The sequence below is a fragment of the Equus przewalskii genome, chromosome 21 (assembly GCF_037783145.1).
Source record: "Equus przewalskii isolate Varuska chromosome 21, EquPr2, whole genome shotgun sequence".
Lineage (NCBI taxonomy): Eukaryota > Metazoa > Chordata > Mammalia > Perissodactyla > Equidae > Equus > Equus przewalskii.
Window position 1 is genome coordinate 25,090,281 of NC_091851.1, and position 10,391 is coordinate 25,100,671.

General features: G+C 43.2%; 1 long non-coding RNA gene across 5 annotated transcripts; it reads left to right on the forward strand.

The window, feature by feature from the left end:
- Positions 1 to 3: 3 nt before the first annotated feature.
- On the forward strand, positions 4 to 5,593 carry LOC103542299 (uncharacterized). Of its 5 annotated transcripts, none has more exons than XR_011530787.1 (5): positions 4 to 127; positions 233 to 405; positions 678 to 815; positions 3,615 to 3,738; positions 5,310 to 5,593. It is a non-coding gene; the product is annotated as an uncharacterized lncRNA (long non-coding RNA). The 5 variants fall into 5 exon arrangements; XR_011530785.1 differs by having other exon boundaries at positions 678 to 758; XR_011530784.1 differs by lacking the exon at positions 5,310 to 5,593 and having other exon boundaries at positions 3,615 to 4,592.
- The last annotated feature ends 4,798 nt before the right edge of the window (positions 5,594 to 10,391 follow it).

Genomic DNA, 10,391 nt, shown 5'->3' on the forward strand with positions numbered 1-10,391 from the left:
CCCCTTTAAATACCTTCCTCTAGCTTGCATATTCATGAGTCCCGCCGTTGCCGAGCGGTCCGGGGCGGGGCCCAACGCACGGGGGCGGGGCGGGAAGTGTCATCGATCCCTGCTGGGAAGAGACCAGGTATCATCTGGGGCTTTCCTCCCACTGTCCGCCCCGGGTCGCGAAGGGAGCTCGGCTAGAGGCCTGAGAACGAACCCGGGGCCATTCTTTCTTTTATTCCTTCAGCCAGTGAAGCCAGTGCCAAAATCGAGTGGAACTGAAATTCCAGCCATTCACTTCGCGGAGCCTCAATTTGCTCATCTGGAAAATGGGCCGAATGGTACCTATCACATAGGTTATAAGGAAAGTTGCAATATGTCAGTCACCCAGCACATCCCAGAGCTTCCACCCTCCTCCAGGTAACCACTATCCTGAGTTTAGGTAAATTTGTATGCAGTTTTATACTTTTACTACATATGGATAAATCGTTAAATTCTTCATAATTCTTTTGTTTAAAACCTTTATATCAATGGTACCGTACTGTACTTGTCCTTCTGCAACTTTTTCCTCTCAATGCTGTATTTGTAAGAGTCGTGCATGTAGCTTGAAAGTATTCATCTTTGCTACTGTATAGTATTTTATTGTATACATTCCATGATTAATTTATCTGTTCTCCTATTTACTGATTCAGGTTGTATCCAGTCTGCCATTATTGCATCCATGAAGCAATGAACATCGTCTCTGAGTGCCCATGAGTGGGTGTCTCTGGGACGTAAGTGTACCTAGGGGTGGAGTTTCTGGGCTGAAGGCACATTTGAAGCTTTCCTAGGTACTGCCAAATTGCTCTCCAAGGTAGCTTTACTGACCCTCCCACCAGCAGTGTCTCAGAGGACCTGTTGCTCCACATCTCTGTCACCACTTGTCAGTCTGACCCAAATTTTTGTTAACCTGATGGATGTGAAAATGTCTCCTTGTGTTTTTAATTGGCCACCCGAAGACCCTTTAACATCTCTGCAGGAATCCTTCCCCCAACCTCCACCCAGCTGCTATCCCATCTCATTCCTCCCCTTCCCATTCTTTTTAAGAGTTGTCCTATTCTGCGTCTGCACTTTTTCAGCTCCCACTGAGTCCTCAGCTGTGTGGCCTCCACCCCCAGGTCTCTGCTGAACCTGCTGCAGCCAAGGTCATCAGGGAACTTGGCTGAATCCAGTGGATATGCCTCAGCCTGCGTCCCAACCCACCTCCCTGTTCTGCTGCATCCATGTGCCCTTGTCTTCCACTTTCCTCTCCTCCCACTGTTCCCCTGGTTCCTTCTCTGGCCATAGCAACTTCCTCCTCCTCCTCTAGTGCCTTCAAGGATTGGTGATCCTTTTTGCTCTTACTCGGCTCCATCTTCCTGGGCCGTCTGACCCACACTTAGGGCTTTTGTGACCACTTCTATCCAGTTGAGCCGTGTGTCCGTGGAATGAAACACTGCCTTAGCCCAGAAGCCTCCTGTTTCCTGTCTCAATCGCATGCCTCCTCTCCCCACCCCTGGAGTTACCACTCCAGTGAATCTTGTCTTAATCCTTCCTTTGCTTTTCTTAATTGCTTTTACTACCTATGAGACTATCCCTAAACAGTGCATTGTTTAGTTTTGACTTTTTTCCCTTTGTATAAATGGAATCATACTGTATATGTTCTTCTGCAACTTACTTTTCTCTTTCAGCTTTGCTTTTGAGAGTCATTCGTGTAGATGCTATAACTGTGGTTTATTTATTTTCATTTCTGTTTGAACCAGTTATTCATTCTGTTGTTGATGGAGGTTGGGTTGTTTCTGTTTTTTTTGCTACTATAAAGAGGACTGCTCTGGGCCAGCCCGGTGGCACAACGGTTAAGTGCACACGTTACGCTTCGGTGGCCTGGGGTTCGAGGGTTCGGATCCTGGGTGTGGACATGGTACTGCTTGGCAGGCCATGCTGTCGTAGGTGTCTCACATATAAAGTGGAGGAAGATGGGCACAGATGTTAGCTCAGGGCCAGTCTTCCTCAGCTAAAAGAGGAGGATTGGCAGCAGATGTTAGCTCAGGCCTCATCTTCCTCAAAAAGAGAACAAAGAAAGTACTGCTCTAACACTCTTCTGTGTATATATCGATGTATATATCTAGGAGTCAAATTGGTTGAACAGATAGGCTCATGTCCCACTTAACTAGGTAATGTGAACCTGTCTCTCAAAGTGGTTGCATCAGTCTATATTCTCACGAACAGTGGATAAAACCTCTTGTTCTGTGCCCTTATCAGCACTTCCTATTATCAAATTTTTATTTTTTTGCCAATTTGGCAGGTATGAAGTGATATCTCATTGTGGTTTCTTTGTTTTTTTTTGTTTTTTTGAGGAAGATTAGCCCTGTGCTAACATCTGCTGCCAATCCTCCTCTTTTTGCTGAGGAAGACTGACCGTGAGCTAACATCCATCCCCATCTTCCTCTTCTTTATATGTGGGACACCTACCACAGCACGACGTGTCAAGTGGTGCCATGTCCGCTCGCAGGATCCAAACGGGTGAACCCTGGGCCACCGAAGCGGAACGTGCACACTTAACTGCTGCGCCACTGGGCCAGCCCCCTCACTGTGGTTTTAATTTGCATTTATTTGACTACTAATGAGGTTGAGCATCTATTCATATTGTTATTATGACCCATCTAGGCTTCTTTCTCTGTGAAACTTCCATTCATGTCTTTGCTCATTTATAACTAGGTGGTTTGTTTTTTCTTTTCAATTAATACGAATTCTTTATATGTTCTGGATATGGATTTGCTAATTATGTGTGTTGCAAATACCTTCTCCAGGTTTGTGGTTTATCTTCTCACCCTCTGTATGTTGTTTGTTGATAAATAGAAATTCTTAGTTTTAATGTAGTCAGATTTATCAGTCTTCTCCCTGAGAGTTAGTGGGAGTTTTTGCCTTGTTTTAGAAAGCCAGTATTTCCCAGGATCATAAAGAATTTCTCCTATAGTCTTCCCAAAGTTTTATAACTCAAATATGTATGTGGTGTGAGGTAGGAATTCTATTTCATTTTTGTCCCGTAAGGATAAGGAGTTGTCCCAGCACCGCTTGTTGAGTAGTGCATCCTTCCCCCGGTGACCTATAGTGCCATCTCTGTCAGAGGTTAAATACACAGGTTTGTTTCTGCACTCTCTATATCGATGCCTTGGCCTACACCAACCCTACACTGTCAAAGTTACTAGACTTTTGTAACAAATCTTGATATCTGATAAGACAAGTCCCCCATCTTGCTTGTCTTCAAGAATGTCGTGACTGTCTTAGACATTTGCACATCCAAATACTTTCAAAATCACCTTGTCAAGTTCTAGGAGGATAAAAGCTTTTGGGGATTTTTACTGAAATTATATTAATCTTTAAATTATATGGAGGAGGAATTAACATTTTTATGTCATTGAGTATTCTAATCCATTAACATGATATATGTAGATATATCATGTTATTTTTCTCTATTTATTAAGATCTTCTTTAATGTCTTTCAATAAAGTTCTATATTTTCTCCATAAGGGTCCTGAATATATTTATTAGATTTATTCCTAGGTGTTTTTAATGTTATTTTTTTATCTTTTTCAATTTTTATTTTTTAGATGTTTATGGCAGATGTATAGAAATGAATTGCTTCCAGTAGATTGATCTTCTATTTAGCAGCCTTGATGAAGTTTCACTGCTTATAAATTCTTTGCGTTGACTATGTACACAATCAAATCATCTGTAAGTAATGACAGTTTCATTTCTTATTTTCCAATGCTGACGCTGATTTGTTTTGTCTTTTCTTTTTTCTTGCCCTATGTCCTGGCTAGACTTGTGGTACAATGGTAATTGGAAGAGGTGGATGTGCGCACCGGTATCTTGTTCCACTACCTCTTGTGTCCTTCATCTCATTGATTAGCCGACCCTCCCTCCACCCAGCAACGTTTTATCATCAGTAGAGCTCTTAAATTCATCCCTTCCTCTCAGCCCCAAGGCCAATAGCCTAATTCCACCCTTCATCATCTTCCACCTGGGTCAGTGTACCAGCCTCCTCACTGGTCTCCAAGCATCTAGCCTAGCCATGTCGCCCCCATCCTCCACCCCATAGCCGGAGTGATCTTTTGAAAACACGAATATGCCCTTATCTTCCCCCTGCTTAAAACTATTCATTGGCTTCCCGTTGCCTAAAGTAGTGGTCTGTAAAGTGGAATGTACAGTTGCCAGTCTCATCACAAGACCATCCATTGAGGTATAGTAGAAAAATACTGTAAGTTCTTCTAGTACTTAGTAAACGGATTGACACCAATACCCTCATTTGGTCTGTGTGTCTGCCCTGTGTCTGAGACTCAGTGTCATGTGTGGTACAGAGACTTCCTGAGAGAAGGGGGGTCCACACCTGGGAGGGGTGGACAGCAGGGCCCTCACTCCCCCCATCAGCAGTCTGCCCTACATTGTACTGTGTAGCGGGTACCTCTGTCAGGCGAAGCGAACATGAGGATCATGTTACTAGGACTTCATATTTTAACCCCACAAAACAGACAAGTGGCTTTAAAATATTCCACCAAAGAAATGGCAAGTTCCAGATAATACTAAAATTACAACAGCAAAAAATAGGAAAGGGCAAAGCTGACAGGTCTCCTCCTTCTCATATGAGCTCCAGTATTTAACAGCCATGCTGTAAGGAATGTAATAAAATTTCAGAAAAAAAAATTATCAAAAAGATGCTTTGAAATATAAATTGATATGCTCTATCATTACTGACAAATCTCACCCTAAGTGTATGTTGTGCTTTGAGATATCAGCTAAGGGCATATTTGCTAACCTATGTCTGTCAAGTTCATTTCAACAAAACTTTTGGAGACTGCTGGCCTCAAGAGACGGTCCACGCACCTTACTGTGGCCTTCAAGGCCCTCCCTTGTGTGGTCCCTGCTTATCCACTTCACCTTATCTCTTTGCCCCCAACAGCATCGCAGATCACATTACAGCAACTCAAAACTTCCAGATGGTTCTTTCGAACACACTGCGTTCTTTCCGGCCTTGATACTCTCCCCTCTCTCTGCCAGGACAGTCCCTGCCCATCTTCCTGTTAAAGTCCCACTTGTCCTTTAAGGCCCAGCCCTTCCTTGATCCCCCCAGGCCAGATTAGATACCTCATCTGCACTCCCATAAAACCCCTAGTGCAGCTCTAGCACTGTACTCTCCACATGGTTTGTTTTTCTTTGTTTTCCTTTTTTTTTTCTTTTTTTTTTTTTGAGGAAGATTAGCCCTGAGCTAACTACTGCCAATCCTCCTCTTTTTTTTGCTGAGGAAGATTGGCCCTGAGCTAACATCCATGCCCATCTTCCTCTCCTTTATACGTGGGACGCCTACCACAGCATGGCTTTTGCCAAGCAGTGCCATGTCCGCACCCGGGATCTGAACCGGTGAACCCTGGGCCGCCAAGAAGCAGAACGTGCAAACCTAACTGCTGCGCCACTGGGCCAGCCCCTCCACATTGTTTTCTACCATCTTTTGGGGGGCATCTCTCTCTTTAACACCAGAATCCAGCACAGGCCTTGGTTAATAAAGATAATAATAAAAATATTAATAAAACCAGAACTTAAAGTCATTCATTTATTCATTCATTCGTTCATTCAGTATTGATCGAGTTCTACTTTCTGCCAGGCACTGAACTGGCTTCTGAGAATGCAACTGTGATCAAGCCAGACATTGTCCTGCCCTCAGGGCATTTGCATTCTAGTGGGCAGGGGGCGGAAAATAACAAATAAATGAACAAGCTATTTCAGTGAAGGATGTGTTTGTCCTGCCCTAAGGGCCTTTGCACCTGGTATTCTCTCTGCTTGAGAAGATTTCCTGACTCTTTGTGACAAGCTACTGCTCTTCCTATAGAGGGCACAAATTTCACAAACACAAAATCAAGTGCGCAATAGTGTAGCTTTCTTATTCTTTTTCTGTGACTCGGTGGGGAGAGAGGGACCCTCAGTGGCTTCTGAAGTCCCTCCCAACCTGAGACACTGCCTTCCCATTGCAACAATGTTGTCAACTGCACTTTGGCCCCTTGGGCTCCTAAGAAAATCATCCTGGCACATGGCAGATGTTGAATTTGTTGTATGATTGATCGATTGAATGTAGTTACATTTTAGCTTTTTGACATTAAATTAATTTTTCATTCTTGTATAGAAAAGTTGGAAAAGAAAGAAAAGAAAAAAATGCAATGTCTTAGCCCAAGTTTCACAGAAAGTAGAACTTGGGACAGAGGATTAAGTGTAGGTCCTTCGGGGAGTGTGAACCAGGGATCCAGACTGAGGGAGGATGAGGAGGCATAGCGGAGAAAGGAGAGCAAATGAGAAGCTGCATTATTGAGCTGGCCATCACTCTGGGTTCCTCACTCCCACCGTAGAGCCATGTAAGGAATTGTATGAAATGTGTCTCTGTACCCAGGGCGGGCTACGTAAATTGCAGGGCCCAATACAAAATGAAAATGCAAGACCCTTGTTCAAAAGCTGGGGAAAAAAGTACCATTAAAGTTCTAAAATATAAAACTTTTGGGCCGTTCCGGTGGCATAGTGGCTAAGTTCGTGCGCTCCACTTTGGTGGCCCAGGTTCTGTGGGTTTGGATCTGGGTTGTGGACTTACACACTGCTCCCGAAGGCATACTGTGGTGGTGTGCCACATACCAAATAGAGGAAGATTGGCACAGATGTTAGCTCAGCAACAATCTTCCTCAAGCAAAAAGAAGTAGATTGGCAACAGATGTTAGCTCAGGGCCAAATTTCCTCACCACAAAATAAAAAGCAAAAGACACTTTTCCTTTTCTTCCATAGTCTCTGTCTTGATTTGTCCTGGTGTTTTTTTATTTGGTATTTAATGTCACTCTAAATAAAGAAAAATTAAATTTTGCCATTCATCTTTATACAGTACAATGCCATTTTTAAAGGAAAATATAAGAGCATTTAATTCATGTTCATACCAAAATGACACAATTTGTATTTCATACTTTGTACATGCATATGTGTTTTGTTCTCAACAGAAAGAGGAAGCGCTGGACAAAACAAACGTTATTTCACTTTTCTCTACCTTCAGCTTAATAATGAGTAAGGAAATTTGGAAAGGAAATGGACCTATGGATTTCCCTGTCTTTCCTTTTCCTTCTGTATAATCATTTTCAGCGTGTTTGGCTAGTACAGAGTAAGTGCCATGAGAAAGACAGACATGATAGGGTCCTTTGTTGTTACGGTTTTTCTGTGTTCCAATCAAATTCTGGTGTGAATGGAAAGCGTGGCCTCTTGGAGCTGTCGGCACCCCTGCTTATGCAGATTTAACACGCTTACCTTGTCAGCTTCTGACCCCCATGGGTCCAAGGTTCTCCCCAAGGTTGTCTCCACGTAAATAACATAGTTAACATTAAGGATGTTAGCCACAGAGTTTTTGTAGATGCTCTTTATCAAGTTGAGAAAGTTACCCTTTATTCCTCTTTTTCTAATTTTTTTTTTAAATCATGAACGGATGTTGAATTTTGTCATGTGCTTTTTCTGATATCAGTTGACATCATGAGGTTTTTCTTCTTTAGACTGTTAATGTGCTGGATTACACTGATTGGTTTTAAAATATTAAACCAGCTTTGCATACTCGGAATAAGCCCCACTTCAGCATAGTCTACAATTCTCTATTTTTGCTGAATTCCATTTGCTGACACTTTAAGGATGTTTGCATCTACATCCGTGAGGGATATTGGGCTATAGTTTCTTTCTTTCTTCTGTCTGTCTGGTTTTGGTATCAGGATGATACTAGCTTCATAAAATGCATTGGGAAGTGTTCCCTTCTCTTCTATTTTCTGGAGGAGATTTTGTAGAATTGGTGGTAATCCTTCTCTCAAACTTTGGTAGAATTCTCCAATAAACCTATGTGCACCTGGAAATTTCTTTCCTGAGAGTTCTTAAATTATGAATTCAATTTCCTTAATACTTATAGGTCTATTCAAATAATCTGTTTCACATTGAATGAGTTGTGGCAGTTTGTGTATTTTGAAGAGTGGAGCGTTTTGTTGAAGTTGTCAAATTTGCGTGTGTAGAGTTCTTTGTAGCAATCCTGTATTATGCTCTTGGTGTCTGTCTGGTCTGTAGTGATAGCCATGTTTCATTCCTGATACGGCTAATTTGTGTCTTTTCTCTCTCTTTTCTTTGTCAGTCTTTCTAGAGGTTTGTCAGATTTATCAATCTTTTCAAAGGACTGACTCTTGATTTCATTGAATTTCTCTACTGTTTTTCTGTTTTCAACTAATTGGTTTCTGCTCTTTATTACATTTCCTTCCTTCTGCTTGCTTTGCATTTATTCTGCTCTGCTTTTTCTGTGCTCTTGAGGTGAGAGCTTAAGTTATTGATAAATTTTTCATGTTTTATTTTCATACAGTTTGATGTATTTTTTTAATTTCCTTTGAGACTTTCTCTTTGACTTAAGGACCATTTTTTTTTTTAAAGATTTTATTGTTTTCCTTTGTCCCCCCAAAGCCCTTCGGTACATAGTTGTATATTCTTTGTTGTGGGTCTTTCTAGTTGTGGCATGTGGGACGCCGCCTCAGCATGGTTTGATGAGCAGTGCCATGTCCGCGCCCAGGATTCGAACCAACGAAACACTGGGCCGCCTGCAGCGGAGTGCGCAAACTTAACCACTCGGCCAAGAGGCCGGCCCCTAAGGACCATTTAAAAGTAGGTTGTTTAGTTACCAAGTGTTTGGATATTTTCTTGTTATCTTTTCTGATATCGATTTCCAAGTTTGATTCCATTGTGATGAGAGAAGACACTCCGTATGATTTCGATTCATTTAAATTTGTTGAGATTTGTTTTATGACCCAGGGTGTGATCAATCATGGTATATGTTCTTTGGGCACTTGAAACGAAGGCGTATTCTGCTGTTGCTGGGTGGCATATTCTGTATGTGTCAGTTAGGTACTTTGGTTGATGGTGTTGTTGAGGTTCAATATCCTCGCTGACTTTCTGTCTAGTTGTTCTATCAGTTGTTGAAGTCTCCAACTCTAATTGTGTATTCGTCTATTTCTCCTTTTGGTTCCATCAGTTTGCATCACATATTTTGCAGCTCTGCTGTTTTGTGCATACACATTTAGGATTGCTTTGTCTTCTTGTTGGACTGACCCTTTTATGGTTATATAATCAAGGAAGGGAAGGGATTTCTTGTTAGCGCCGGGTGGGGATGGAGTCCAGGCTCCCCGTGTGGTTAGTAGAGTGATTAGTTTACTTTTTACGTTTACTGTCAGATTGATAAAAATTATAAAGCGTGACAACTGTTGTTTATCTGTTGGTCAGGCTGTGGGGAAGCCAGCCCCTCATGGATTGCTTTTGGGACTGTACATTAGTCCAACTTTCATGGGCAACACTCTGGTAATAGTTAACAAGTTTACAAAGTCACGTACCCTTTGACCAAGCTGTCCTGCTTCTAGGAACTTATGTAAGCACACGTGAGTGAAATAACGTTAAGAGCAGAAGATTGGAAACAGTCTAAACGCCCTTTAGTAGGAGACTTGTTAAATTAATAATGGTGCGGTCCACTCGGTGGAATACTGAGGCCGCCACGTTTTCAAAAAAGGAGATGTTAACCCTTTGATACGGAATGATTAATCGTCGAGATAAAACATTAGGTGAGGAAAAAACAAGGGAACGTGCAGAACAGTGCATCTAGTATGTTATCATTTGTGTAAAAGGAAAAAATGCACAAACGGGTATTTGCCTGTATACGCAAAAAATGCGTATCAGGCTGGTTACACAAGCAACTGTGAACAGCGCTTCCTCGGGAGTTGCCCGCCCCATCCTCTGAGGCCACAGTGGACTGTCCGACCGGCCTTCTCCAAGCCCAGGCGCCAGCGGCGGGATCTAAAGAAGCCACAGGCGGTGGAAGCAATTGGCAGAGACGAGCCAGGCCCTGCGGCCACGCTGCTTGCCCTTTGAACCTGCTTGGTCGGTGTTTGATTTTGCTGACACTTAGGTCCCCAGTGTGGAGGGCGGAGAGAGAAGGAGCCCGCCCATTGGCCCAGGGGCCCTGGAAACTGCCCTCACTCAGGCGTCCGGTGCTCAGACCCTTAATTAATGGAGAGGCTGCGCGGTGGGGGGATGGGGTCCAGGCACTGAGAACGCCCGCTCATGGCGATGAGACAGAAAAAGCGGTTCTGGGGCGTCACCCTAACCTCGACTGCTTCACCCCAATCAGGGTGGCTCCTCCTCCTCCCCAACTCTGTCCACGCCCCTCCTTCCAGGCCCCCTCGGGTTTGTAAATGTCTCTTGCGTCCGCCTTGATGTCACTGCTGGGAGAGAGATACAGAGATGGGGGATTTCTTAGCCTGGAACAGCCTCCCCACCCCCTCCTCTTCCCAAACTGCTTGGTC